Source organism: Perca flavescens, chromosome 4 (assembly GCF_004354835.1).
Source record: "Perca flavescens isolate YP-PL-M2 chromosome 4, PFLA_1.0, whole genome shotgun sequence".
Classification (NCBI taxonomy): Eukaryota; Metazoa; Chordata; class Actinopteri; order Perciformes; family Percidae; genus Perca; species Perca flavescens.
This window is the reverse complement of record NC_041334.1, coordinates 28,640,670-28,655,729: the sequence shown is the minus strand read 5'-3', so window position 1 is coordinate 28,655,729 and position 15,060 is coordinate 28,640,670. Positions and strand designations below refer to the sequence as shown.

Below are 15,060 nucleotides of genomic sequence, written 5' to 3'. Positions count from 1 at the left end.
TTTGCATTGTTTTGAATGTTGACAATGTTACATCAAGAATTGCATTCTTTTAGAATCAGGTTTTTTTTTTTCTTGATGTATTTAATTCAAGGCAGCATCACTTTAGTATTGTGTCAATATTAATGACTTTTGACTTTTACTGAAGGGTCAAAGAGATGATTTACCTCAGACCTCATCCACTCATTTGGGGATTTTATTTATTTTTTTCTTCTTTCTAGTGTGTCTTGGTTAAAAACATCTTGATTGGCACCTTGCTGACTGTGAGCCATGTACCCTACTGCCTTTTGTGGAATCTGATTCTCAACTTTGAATGGCTCAAAGTGATTTAAAGTGGTCTGTCTAATGCGTGTTGACTGTGTTTGAATTGTACTAATCATATCCTTGATTATGATAGGGAGAGAGTTACCATTGGCATTGATTTATCCATCTGTCAGACACTCAAAATTATTTAACCTGGATTGAATTGCATATATATCAAGATATTGTCAATGAAAAATATAGATTAACAACCAACAGTTTACAATTCTAGAAATAAAGACCGGTGGATGTTCTGGTCGTTTGTCTAGTTTTGTCAGATGAGTTACATTGAAAAAACAACTTCACTGAAATTAAAACTGAAACTTCCAATTTAAAATGCTTCCGGTCTCATGTCAGGAAATATTACTTTGTAATATATTATTTGGGGAGTTTGCCTCCCTCTTGTTGTCATACTGGGTACTACTGGTGTGCTCCAACAGTTACTGCATAATAAAAAGGCTCTTCTTCACATATATTTTTTATGTAACAACGTTTTTCACGCTGTTAGTGTAGTTGTACCAGTGAATAGGCCATATTGTTTCCAGACCAGTGAAACAAACAAAAGAACATACAGAAAACCGGACGACCAACATCCTGAAATACAGAAGTCATACATAAGGTGGTCTTTACAAACACACATACTGGTACACATACGCATACTGCCTGCCCTGAAATGACAATAGCCTACATTTTAAACTACAGAAATGTGAATTTGGGAGTTAAACCTGTATCAATATTATGTGGGTCCTATGATTAAAGGTGTTTCACATGATGAATATCTGCATCTAGCGCTTATACATAACATCACAAACAATGGCCTCACAAATACTAGGTCACTTCTCTAAAACCGATACAAATGTATTGGGTCACATTGTATTGCACAGAGTTTCACAGCCATCCCCTGCGTCCTAACACTTTCACTTTACTATATGCGCCATAAAGATAAAACAATATAGAAGTCGACTGAGAGAAGCGTCTCAATTGCAGGCGGTTAAAAAAAAGATACAGATGAAGTTGTCTCCCTTTTCGTGTTGGTCTTGGAAGTCGTTGGCTAAAGTTAGAGGACCTCGTAAAACTCCCTATGCAGTCAACAGGCATCACGTCATCGCCTCAAAATACCAGTCTGTCGAAGCTATGAGGAAAAACTACGTTTCCCACAAACCAATCTGCGTTTTGCCATTGGTGGTGGCACAGGTGACTGCAGACGCTCCGAGTTGTCACAACATCTCGACGGACAAAACGAAAACAAATTAGCCTCCGAAGTGCCCGTGGTGGTACACGCTGTAGCAGTCTGGTGGAAATACAGAGAAACTTGAAACTCTTAAGAGTTGTTTTCCTTTTGAGCACGACTTCTTTTCCCGATAGTGCCTGGCAGGATTGGTATTATTAGAGCGCATGAGAGAAGTGGGCACGCACTTTTTCGGGACCTGACTTCTTTACTGCGTTCTGTCTGACCTTCAGAGCGGGTAAGTGAAATGTGACCACCGCCACTGAAATTTAGCTTACGCTACAAAACCACTAACTCTGGAAACCCCGCGAGCAATAATTTAAAGTGCGTATTTCCCGATTTACATGCAAAGTCTCGTAATTGATTGAGTTTAAAATGAAAAGTAGCCAACTTGATCATTTGTCCTTAGGAAATTATAGGCAACACTGTCTTGCACTGGCCAGTTAAATACAGCGAAGTCATCGCAAAATAGTTAAATAAATATTCCTGCATTGTTGACGAGACATGTAACGTTAGCTACATGCTTACAGCCATACGCTATCCGTAAACCTTAAACTTATCATACAGGCTGCAAGCATCACAAATCACAGTGCATTTGTTAAGATTTTATCTCCAGCTCATGATAATGTTATTATGAATGGTAATTGAATAATTGTTGACATATTTAGACATCCACGAGCACATATTAAACTATAAAGAACAAAATAGACATCCAAAACATTGCTTGCTTACTGTATATACGTTTATTTTCTCAGATATTTCACAGTACATTTTTCCCCCCACAAATATAAGGAATTGTTACAAAAATTAAATAACATAGGGATAATAGTATGAAATATAATAGCCCTGACATTCAGCTGTTTGTCTTTGTGACTGGGACACTAGTACCACTTTGGCACAGACTGGGTCAGAGCATAATGCACCACTTTACCATTTTTACTGTCATCAGTGGAGAGCTTCCCCTCTTGCCATTTATAAGCAGTAGCCAGGCCGGTATCAGTAACAAACACCTCAGCCCTGGGGTATGCTGCTATGTATAAGCTGTGACTATAAACTGTACAGACTATACTCTGCTGCTCAGTCTATTACTTTGCTTGAAATACCTGCATGGTGAAAACATAAAAATAATGAAGGCACCACTGACCATTTATGCCCTTTTGCCCCCTCTCAGAGTAGGCTTTATTTACGTACTGTGTGTTCATTATTAGTGTGTGTATGCAGAGTGGACGGCATAATTGTGTATGCCTGATGCCATCCAGTAATGCAATGTCAATGTTTTATTCCAAAAATAATATTTGCCATACCTGGGATGTTGCTGTGATTTTAGAAGGAACTACATGTTTATCTTGTTTTGCTGTAGAATATTGTCAAACTATTTCACCAAAAGGCACTGCATAAAAGTGTGATATAGTAATCCACCTAGAAATCATTATATAAAGCGTAGTCCTGATATTTTTTTGCCAAATGAAATTATTTACCATGATAAATGTAGATTTACATATTTTGAAGATTTACTCCGGTTAAGGATTAACTTAATCCCCCGGTCCCTGACCCCTGACCTCTTCGCCTTGTCTCTGTGATCATCCATACCATTCTCTAGAAAAAACAATCAGGGTCATACAGTGGGGGAAATAAGTATTTGACCCCTTGCTGATTTTGCAGGTTTGCCCACTTACAAAGAATGCAAAAATCTACAATTTTAATCATATGTACATTCTAACAGTGAAAGACAGAATCCCAAAGAAAATTCCAGAAAATCACATCATATGAATTTATTAAAATTGATAACCATCTGATGAGGAAAAACAAGTATTTGACCCCCTGGACAAACAGCATGTTAATATTTTGTAGAAAAGCCATTATTGGCCAGCACAGATGTCAAACGGTTTTTATAGTTGGTGACAAGGTTTGTGCACATTTCGGCAGGGATGTTGGCCCACTCCTCCCTGCAGACAGCCTCCAAATCATTCAGGTTCCGAGGTTGTCGCCTGGCAACTCGAATTTTAAGCTCCCTCCAAAGATTTTCAATCGGATTCAGGTCTGGAGACTGGCTAGGCCACTCCAGAACCTTGATGTGCTTCTTCTTCAGCCACTCTTTTGTTGCTTTGGCGGTGTGCTTAGGGTCGTTGTCGTGCTGAAACACCCATCCTCGACCCATCTTTAGCTCTCTCACTGAGGGAAGGAGATTTCGGTCCAGAATTCCACGATACATGGCCCCGTCCATCCTCCCCTCAATACGATGGAGTTGTCCCGTCCCCTTGGCTGAAAAGCACCCCCGAAGCATGATGTTGCCACCACCATGCTTGACGGTGGGGATGGTGTTCTTTGGGTTGTACTCGGTGTTCTTTGCCCTCCAAACACGACGAGTTGAGTTGAGGCCAAAAAGTTCTATTTTGGTCTCATCTGACCACATCACCTTCTTCCAGGCCTCTTCTGAGTCGTCCAGGTGGTGAATGGCGAACTTCATGCGGGCCTGTACATGTTTCTTCTTGAGCAGGGGGACCTTGCGTGCGCTGCAGGATTTCAATCCATGACGGCGTAGTGTGTTACCAACCGTTTCTTTTGTAACTGTGGTCCCAGCTGCCTTCAGTTGATTCATCAGTTCCCCCCTTGTGGTTTTGGGATGATTCCTCACCGTTCGCATGATCAGGGACACCCCACGAGGCAAGATCTTGTGTGGAGTCCCAGACCGAGGGAGGTTGGCGGTGGTGTGGTGCTTCTTCCATTTCCTGATAACTGCACCGACAGTTGATCTTTTCTCTCCAAGTAGCTTTCCGATTCTCTTGTAGCCCATCCCAGTCTTGTGCAGATCAACAATCTTGTCCCTGATGTCCGTAGAAAGCTCTTTGGTCTTGCCCATGGTGGGGATGTTGGATGCTGGTTGTTTGGGTGTTGACAGGTGTCTTTTATACAGGTAACGAGGTGAGGCAGGTGTATTTGATGTAGATAATTGGTTTGGATTGGTGCTGTGTCTTAAAGAAAGTCTAACTGGCTTGTAGGAGCCAGAATACTTGCTGTTTGTCCAGGCGGTCAAATACTTGTTTTTCCTCATCAGATGGTTATCAATTTTAATAAATTCATATGATGTGATTTTCTGGAATTTTCTTTGGGATTCTGTCTTTCCCTGTTAGAATGTACATATGATTACAATTGTAGATTTTTGCATTCTTTGTAAGTGGGCAAACCTGCAAAATCAGCAAGGGGTCAAATACTTATTTCCCCCACTGTAGGTCAGAGCAGGAAGGTCCCAATAGGTCTGATAGCTTGTCACTGAATAGTACCCTTTCGTCAAGTTTCTGCTTATGTTCATGACTTGACTACTTTCATTCTTAGTGCATTTCTAAGAAAAAAGCAATTTCCCTTTAGATGCCACTGTTAGCGCTAATCCAGTAATGACCACATTGTGTTACGAGACACGATGACAGGTCATAAAGTGAGTTACCAGAAATAGAATATTTAAACCTCAGCGATCCCATGATTGTTTATCACATAAAGTGTAAATGATCAGCATTTATATAGTGCTTTTCTACTATACCGGACAAAGCGCTTTACAATTGGCTTCTCATTCACCAATTCACACACACACATTCATACACCAATGATGGCGGAGCTGCCATGCAAGGTGCTGGCGCATAGACTGGGAAAGATGGATTCTGAAGAACTGCAGCCGTGGGAAACAACAGGAAAACCATAAATAGAGCCACATTTAAACAATTAGCAATTAATAATCTGTTTATTGACTTTGGGTAGGTAGAAAGAGCTTGTATGGTGTTCCTTTTAATTCTGCTTTGCCTTCAATTGCTTAATTGAGTTTTGCATGGGAAGTTGCAGAGGATCACTGCAGTCAGTCAATCACACTGACAGTTTAGGTGTCTTTGTGGGAAGTGTGTTTTTCTATATGTGTTCCGATATAAAAGGCAGACAGAAATGTCATACTGAAGGACACTTGAACTTCCACCTCTTTGTTGTTCACTGTAACTGAGACACACACAGATGGGCATTTATATGCATGGAGGCAGGTGCAGGAAATAATGTATTTTGATGCATTATAGTAGTTTGTTTGGCTCGGGCACACAGTATATGTGCATGAACATTCACATATTTAAATACACATAAACACTGAGTGAATGTGTTGTTGATGTGTGTTTAGGATGTACTACGCAAGTGAGAATTTTTTCACATAACAATGATTCAGAGTTGTAGCAAGTGAGTTAGTTAAACAGCACTAATGTGGTCACAACCGCTAAACCTGAATTACCATTCTCCCGAAAAGACAGAAAACCTTTATCCCATTATCTCTGTTTGGATTGTCTCTGTCACTCCTTTTCACCACCTTTATCTGCCTCCTCCTCATTACTGTGAAAACATGAATAAATGAAAACATTTCCATTGTGTAACCAGATTAACAATAAGATAGATCTACTGTGCAGCAACAATGGAACAAAGTTGAGCTGGAGCATTATTTTCTTGTAATTTTATCATGTGCGTCTTGGCTTGTTCATATAATGTTCCTAAGAATGCCTCTGAACTAAAGTCAATTAAATTAGATTCAATCCATTTTTTTTGTCACACGAAATCATATAAAAATACAATTTCCTGTAAAATGTAATTGTACGTTCCTTCAGTTTCTGCATTAAAACAGTAATACTAATGATACATTTATGTATGTATGTATGGTGGGGTGGCAGTCTTAGGTAGTGCCCTAATTTAGGATCCTAGTGGCCTGAGGGTAGAAGCTCCTCCTGAGCCTCTCAGTGCTGGACTGGTGTATCCGTTACCTTCTTCCTGACCTAAGCAGGTTACCTGGGTAGCTGGAATGATTCTCCTGGCCTTATTCTTGCAGCGCCTGGTGTTTAGGATGAGGGTGGAAGAGGTGTGTCTGCCCACCCTCACCACCTGGGGTCTTCCCCTCAGGAGGCCAAGGATCCACATGCATAGTGAGGTGTTCTTAGACCTTGCCACATGCTTCTGGGGTTGTTGCCCTCCTGGAATTGTAGTTCCATTTTCTTCCCATAGTCCATATTTGCCTCCTTTACTGCTCTTCTTACATTGTGGGCTGCTGCTTTATAATTGTCCATGTTTCAAATAATAGATCATAACAGGTTACTTACAATATCTGCTGTCTGCTACATAACACAGTATCAGAAAATCTTTCTGATACAAAAGTTGGACCAGTTGTAATAACCAGTTGTGTTAGTGAAAAATATATGCAAGGTGTCTGTGTAGCTGTTAAGACCTTAACCTGCACTCACTCCCTCTCTCATCACACGTGTGTGTGTGTGTGTGTGTGTGTGTGTGTGTGTGTGTGTGTGTGTGTGTGTGTGTGTGTGTGTGTGTGTGTGTGTGTGTGTGTGTGTGTGTGTGTGTGTGTGTGTGTGTGTGTGTGTGTGTGTGTGTGTGTGTGTCACAACGCTGCACCTCTTATGGCGCCATTAGCATTCCATTGACTGCCATTCATTTTTACATCACTTTGTCAGCGAATAACTTTACATCTGAAGCGTTTAAAGACTTTATTTGTCCATAGTTTATATCTAAAAACACGACAATGTATAAAAGGCTCCATTACCTTGTACCTCATGATATGGCTCCGTAGCAGACGTTTTTGTAAAAATAGGCTAACAACTGTGTCATAACCACGCGACTTACTGTCGCATAGTAGAGGAATTACCGTATAGTACAGGTGAAGCTCGCAGGCAGTTTTGACTTACATGAGCTGTTTAAGTTTAATTACTAATGTTAACTAGCATTTTTGTTAGCAATAATTAGCCTGTGCCTATGTTATCTCCTTACAGAGACGTCTCTGCAAGATTCTGAATGATTGAGATTTCTCTTGGCACAGCTACCAGAAGACTTACAACTTTCAGACAGGTTGCTCATGTCACATCTACATCGTCAAGCTCAGTTGGAGGCTGCGCAGTAACGCTCAGCCCTCACCGGAAAAGTGCTTCTAATAGCCTTCACTGGTCTCCGTCCAGAGCAACGGGATTTGTTGGTCCATTTCTTACTGTCTATGGTGTGAACAGTGTAAACACGGTTAAGAGTGGGACAGATGCACATAGAGGAGTCAGTGGGGTTATGGAGTGCACACAGTATGAAGAGTCAGGGGTTAGCAAACACACTGTGCTGTGAGGTCACTGTCAGCAAGGTCAGAGGTGACTGGCCACTATGAGCAGCGTTGATGCCTGGCAGACTGACTGCACTCTCCAATAGCATGGTGGCAACCGGCTCAGATGAGTTTCAAGCACCACAACCTCACCGCAGAGGTGACCATTTTGACTAACCGGTCTAAATTATATTATAATAACCAAACTACTGGCTGTATTGGAGCATTTCTCTTCCCTAGCTTGTGTTTATAAGTGTATGTCTTTGTTTGAATATGTGACACATACAATCTAATCACCTTGTCACAAAGTGCACAAATTAGCACTAGCTTTTAATCCTGTGTGTATGGAAAAGTTTGTGTGTGTGTGTGTGTGTGTGTGTGTGTGTGTGTGTGTGAGATGTTTTCAGCCCCATTGGACTCATGTCCGCTTGTAAGTGTTGGAGATTGGGTTAATTTTCTTCAGGTAAACAAAGGCAGCAGTACACATGCACACAGGCACACTGAGTAGGCTCAATGGATGTACTCTAGTGTGAAAGAGCATCAGGTGTGTGTAAACACAGCTCCATCCATTTACCATATGCACGATCTCCCGTGACCCGTACAGTGTACTTGCCGCTTCGTGACTAGACTAGGAAGGGGTAAATGAGGAAGTGTCTTCATGGTGGTATGGATTTCCCATAAAAAAGACCAAACAAATTACTGAATACATTGTGTCACTGATGCTCAGACTTTTTAAACCCCAGGAATTATAGCATTGCATGTGCTATGTGACAGCATGACCCATGATCTATCAGAGGTGAGTGTGGGTGGGGTGTTTTAGGGCATGTGTTGAATGTGTGACTCCACTTCCTCATCTTATCTCCATTCCACTGTTTCATATCCTCTTTTGACTGACAGACAGTAGTGATGGTCTTACACAGTCTCTCTTTTCTCTGTAAGAATGCCGTCTCAGCTGCATCTGTGAGCACAGACTGCAGCTGGCCTGTTGTGTACGTTTGGACAATTTGCTTGTTAGTATGAACTGCAGGGGTGTAGTTTGCAGTTGTAGCTCTTTGCAGCTTTAGCTCTTAAAGGCAACGATTTCAGAGTTATATTTTGATCTCCTTATAAAAATGTGCATCAGTCATCTTAGCTGTGTTTTTTTTTTTGGACATATTAGGGTTTACTGTTCACTTACAAATTGTCAAATCTTTGTAATTGTCTTAAAAGCTTTTCCTGGAAACAAGCAAAACGGGAATAATATGAGGCAACTTAACTTGGGTCTCTTGCAGTTTCACTTCTTTCAAGAAATCGTGTCTGTCAATGTGTATTGTGAAATATCTTGAAATAATTTGTGATTTGCTTCAAGAAAATCAGATTTAAAAGCTTAATACAGCGTTGACGATTTTAAGATAGAATTTTCCATCTGTTTATATTGAGCCCCCACACAAAATCTTTCTATTTCAACGGTCGGCATTGCTGTTGAAAGTCTGTAACAACTGAACATTCTTTCTTACTTACTAGGAACTATTATGACCTGTGCACTTCCTTAATGATATGCCCTCTGGGCTCCTTAAACAGGTTTTCCATTATGCAATTCTTAGTATTCTTTCTAGTAGCTTTAGACTAATGGCAACAAAACAGAAAGGCTGTTTCTCTCACAACATTTTTGATAAATTTCAGTCTGGTTTCGTATGATGATGTAAAATAACCCCACTGATGACTCATGACATGACTGTGCGAATATACTCATGTTGGACCTCACGTGTGTCTTTGATTTGGAAAACCTTGACTTACCGATTAGGTTTTCCCCTGTCTTGAAGGGGTGGTAAAGATTGGATGGGGGGGGGAATTAAATAACAGTTAATAAGTCAGTTGTCAGAGTTGCCCTCAATTTCAAGCAGACGTAGCCACGTGTATCCGTTTCAGTGCTTTCCCCCTAAAGGTCAGAATACAGGTGCATTGCAACTTTAGCGGCAGCTAGTTGCCATGGAGATGTGAGAGACGGCTAGCTTGACTGTTTTACTCATTTAGCCCTGGTGCTTCTATTCTCTGGTCGTCCAGAGGCAGCGTCTGCATTGCCTCGGCCGCCAGGTTGTTCGTCCCTTTCAAAGACCTTAAATAATTTTGACTGCTTTGGTTTTTTTTGTCAGACAGTGTACGGTTCTTGTAAGTGGCTATTAAGTATTTCTTATTTAACTTGTTACAATATGGATAAATTTTGGAATGGAAAAAAGTTTGAACTAGGCTCAGAACAGGATTAAAGAAAAGGCCTGCGACTGGATCTAACATTTGGACTGAAGTGTCTTACATAAGTCGTAGCAACTGTGTTCAGTAACTTCCTCATCAAAAGAAGTATAAAGGACAAAGGATGGGTTACCTTTGCAACTAGGGCTGGGACGATATGCTTTAGTCCCGATTTGATTGTTTATAAGATGCACTGGTGCCGATTCGATTTGTGTTGGGACTTTCATTTATCGCGATTCTAGAAGTATTGAAATTTGATAGTATTGAGTATTATGATTTTCTTTTCCTTCACATGCACATCACATGTCAGTCAGTCAGTCTGACATTTATTTAATTTGTAAAGAAGCACATAACATAACATTTCTGCTTTTGCTCTGTTTCGCTGGAAACGGATATAATGTAGTCGGCGTCAATGGTACCGTATACACAAAAAATATTTAGGTAAATCATTGGTAAAAAATATTAAAAAAAAAAATATTGATTCTGGGGAAAATAATTTAGAAAATTTTCGCTAAAAAAAATCACGATACATATAGGGCTGGGTACCGAACGTCGATACTTTTATGGCACCGAAAAAAATCCTATGAGTATCTAAAAATTATTTATCTTTCAGTTTTGGTTCCAAAAGCGTCTGAGTGCGTAAGCGCAAGCTTATCTGCCCTCTCCGCATATTGACACAGACACCGACACACACACACACACACAGAAGTCACAGAGAGTCACGGCGATGTAAATAAAGTGGTTTCAAGTGTAGTTACAGTTTTTCAAAACTTCACGCAGACAGCGTTTGCTGCGATGTGATATTAATGGCGAGCCGAAAGCGGTCACTGTGCTGTTGACGTTACACTTCCTCTTAGACAAGCAGGCACGACAGTGGTTTCTTTGCCCTGATGGATGACTGACAGGCTGAGCTTGCAAGGCAAGGCACTTTTAATAATGTTACTCTGAGTGAGCAGTTTTACCAGAATTTTGATAACGGTTTGGATTCACAATTAAGGTGGAAAATAAAAGCTTTGTGTTTAATGTATTTTTGTTGATGTTTAAATGGATTTTAAAACGTATGGTATCGGAAAAATTATCGTTAGGAACCGGCATCGAAACTGAGGTATCGAAATTGGCACCGGATCGAAAGATTTTGAACGATGCCCAGCCCTAGATACATACTGTACAATTTACGATTTATTTATTTTTTTTCCCCACCCCTGTTTGCAACTATGTTTAACTACAATTCATTGGTTACTGGCTAAATGTTAGACAAACTTGTACTGAAACATGTTGACAGTTGGAAATGCTGAGTGGTTGTTGCCGATGAGTGCTAAAGGAATGTCCTGAAGCCAGGATTTTAAATCAACATTGGATGGATGCTCCTTCAATCAATAGCAGGCACTCTTCTCATTTCAGACGGGCTGTTATCTGCTGGGATTAGTAATACTGAAAACGGCAGCGATTTTAGTAGCAGCGCTGTACTCTGCCTGAGTTTATTGACATTTTTATTGGGCAATCTCTTCCTCCTCTCTGTTAATGTTAGCCGTAGTCCGTGGCAGAATCATCTGTAGTGGAAATTCAGTGATGTACTGTATAAGGTTGTGTGTGGGCATCTGTGTATAGAGACACCGCATTCCTTTGTCTGCACTGCTTAATCAAAAACTGTCCCCATATTTGGTCAGAGGACAAGAAATGGATGCTGATCTGGCACACACAGCACAGGGGTAGTGCTCTTGTAAACTTATCTTATTGATTATCGTCCTCTTGACCCCTCCTTGAACGCTTCCTGTGTTTTCAATTGTTTCTGTCCTCTTTTCCTTAGCATTTTGGCTTTCACTCTCTGCAGTTCTTTCTCCTTCGTCCTCTCAAAAGTCTGAAGGGCTCAAAAGGCACAGCTACATTCTTCTTACTAATAGTTATTAGTTTTCAACTAGTGAGAGTAGGGGGGGAGTGGAGCGTTTTGTAAAGAACAGGTTTTGGTGTGTGACAGCCATAGTGAAATACATTTTGTGTGTGAAGTGTGTACCTTATCTCACAACTCATCTCGTAAATTCCTTCCATTCCATCTCACCATACATGGTGACTCTCACCCATGCAAAAAGAAATGCTGTACAGCTGGTTGGCTGGTTATTGCACTATACTCTGTCTCTATTACACACAATCTCACACATAGATCACCACTTTTGTTAGTCAAATTGAAATAATGTGCTCTTAAAATAAACATCTAGTGGCTTAGTGCATTGTGATTAGGACATCCAGCCATAGCAGCCCATATAACATCAACTACTGATACAAATTTGTATGTAAATCAACTACAATTTTGTTTAAAGTTTGTCAAATTATGGAGGTACAATACAGAGATCCATGTAATTATAATAATAATACAATAATATTCCCTTTTATTTGGTTTATAGAATCAGGGATGGCAGGTTATATGTATCATTAAACCACAAAAGCAGCCTTAATACTCAATGCACACAACTCACATCAGGTTGTATGATGTACCACTTATAGTATGATGAGGACATGTTTATTTTCATTCATTGGCAAAGGATTGTTCAAACTTATAGAACTTTCATTGAGAAGATACCAAATATTTAAGGCTGATGTAGAAGATAATGTGTCATGTCTATAAAATGTCCATCTGATGTGAAGGTTATAATCGTTAACGAAAACGAACAAAATAATGAAAACTAGGTGAGGAAAAAACATTTTCGTTAACTGAAATAAAAATAAAAACTAGGCATTACAAAAAACGATAACTAAAACTGTAATGTCTGTTTGCAAAACTAACTAAAATAAAATTATTATTGAGTAAATGACCATTTGTTTTCATCTTTGTCAATGTCTTCCATAGAGCAAATAACGTTAAATCTTTCAGAGATGACATTTCCGACCATAGACCTGTTTTATACAGTCTGTGCCATAGACATACGTATATAGTTTCCGACTGGGGACCCAGAAATTCCGACATTTCATGTTATATTGAACACAACGTAGTCCATGCCCCTCTCCTGGCATCATGGCAGTACCGAAAGTTGGAAGAAAGCGGCAGAGTCCTATATGATTATGACTGTGTCAGATAAAAGCAAGTGCCTTGCAGTGGAAGGTATTAAAATATGTGGGCAATTTATTAAAGAAAAAATCCCACGAATTTGAAAGTACATTTAAAAATGCGCACAAGGACGCTAACCTAGCTTACCTTAACAAGGTAGAGGAGAATGCAAAGCCCCCTTTCCTGAAACAGAAGCTAACCCCGGTACAGGGCATGGATGTATGGGTACAGGACCAGGCAGCATGACGGAGACAACCGTAGAATGTAGGGCTGTCAACGAATATTCTAAATTCGAATATATATTTGAATAGTTTTAAAAAAAACGGATTTCGAAGGTGAAAATTAATATTTGAATTTAAAAAAAGTGGAAAAAAAGTGGAAAAAAACACTCGCAGTAGCAGAGGCTGTCTGGCTGTCTGCTTTGCTAGCACGCCTGAAAGCCGTTACATACTGGATGCATTGACTGGATGCAGCCAAGGGGGTAAGCTTCGCTTCAGAACTCGAGCCATCATGGCGCCATTTTGTTGCTAACTGGCCATCACCTCCTGTTAGCATTCCGCTGACCGCCATTTTTTTTTTACGTCACTTGACTGCGAATAACTTTACATCTGAAGCGTTTAAAGACTCTATTTGTCCATTGTTTAGTTCCAAAGAAACACGACAATGTATAAAAGGCTCCATTACCTTGTACCTCACGTTATGGCTCCGTAGCAGACGTTTTTGTAAAAATAAGCTAACGATTGTGTCATAACCAAGTGACTTACTGTCGCATAGTAGAGGAATTACCGTATAGTACAGGAGAAGCTCGCAGGCAGTTTCGACTTACATGAGATGTTTAGGTTTAATTACTAATGTTAACTAGCATGTTAGTGATCAATAATTAGCCTGTGCCCATGTTATCTCCTTACATACACCTACAGTCTCCGTATCTGTAAGATTGGGAATGATTGAGATTTCTCTTGGCACAGCTACCAGAAGACTTACAACTTTCAGACACGTTGCTCACGTCACATTCTCTCAGTTGGAGGCTGCGCAGTAAAGCTGGCCATCACCGGAAAAGTGCTTCTAATAGCCTTCACTGGTCTCCGTCCAGAGCAACGGGGTCTATTGGTCCATTATATACTGTCTATGGATGCAGCCCAGCTGGCGCATACAAATGTGACATCATGGGATCGCCGTGACTATTTATGCCTGCGCTGGTGGTCGCGGCACTAGCTGCAGTCTTCTCCTGAACAGCGGTGGCGCTAATGAGCAAAGGCTACCGACGCTGCCCTTTCTACGGACTAGAAGAAGAAGAAAAAGGTAAACACCGGCAGAACTGGCAGAATTGCCGTCAATGCTTCGATGTGATTCACTGACCTAGTTCATCGGATCGAGCCTTTCATTCACCATAAAAGAACTCATCTTAACCCGGTAAGTTTACCAGAGAGACCTGCAGTCACTCTGAGAGTCCTGGCATACGGTTGTTGGCGAACTCATTCAGGCCTCCTGTTTCCACTTTGTCGTGCGCCGCTGAAAAAAAAGAGCCTTGCGCGACCCTTATATACTGTCTATGGCGCGACCTTGGCTCGGCCAGATATTGCATCATTTTGATGTCACGATGTCGCGCGCCACCTTGGATGCATGCGCAACCAGATGTTCAAATAGTTCGAATATTCGGTGTTATTTTAGAGGGAATATTCGAACGTCATTTTTGAGCAATTTTGACAGCCCTAGTAGAATGTCGAGTGACTTCAAAAAGTTCGCTACTTTACGCGAACCGAAGTTTAAAACACCTGTTCATGTCTGTCTTCTTTAGTCTATTGGCTATTAAGGTTTTTTCCTGGCACACGTCTCTTACACATTTTGCACTTACTGCGGCGTCTTGTGTAAACTGTTTACATATTTGTGCTCATCATATGTAAATTTTATATGTACTGGTGTTATTGTTGAATACATTGTGAATACATATTTCCAAAATTGTATGATGTTTTTGTTGAGTTATTATTACACAATACTTTTTCTGACCTTTTTTAATCTTGGCCCTGACTAACCCATATTACAAAAAACTAAAAAACTAAACTAAAACTAAGCGTTTAAAAAAACAACAACTACCAAACCCGCTTTAAAAAGGAATTAAAACTATACTGAATTTGAAAACGAATTTGAAAATAAATGAATAAAATA

At 40.3% G+C, this 15,060-nt stretch overlaps 1 protein-coding gene across 9 annotated transcripts in view; it reads left to right on the top strand.

The window, feature by feature from the left end:
- Positions 1-1,315: 1,315 nt before the first annotated feature.
- tfeb (transcription factor EB) overlaps positions 1,316-15,060 on the top strand; it is a 42,757-nt gene continuing 29,012 nt past the window's right edge. For 5 of the 9 annotated variants that reach the window (XM_028574924.1, XM_028574919.1, XM_028574922.1 and 2 more), the window contains exon 1: positions 1,317-1,763. The gene's annotated coding sequence lies outside the window, so the exon portion shown is untranslated. Of the gene's footprint in view, positions 1,764-15,060 lie in introns of all 9 variants that reach the window. The other 4 variants (XM_028574927.1, XM_028574928.1, XM_028574931.1 and 1 more) reach the window with 4 other exon arrangements.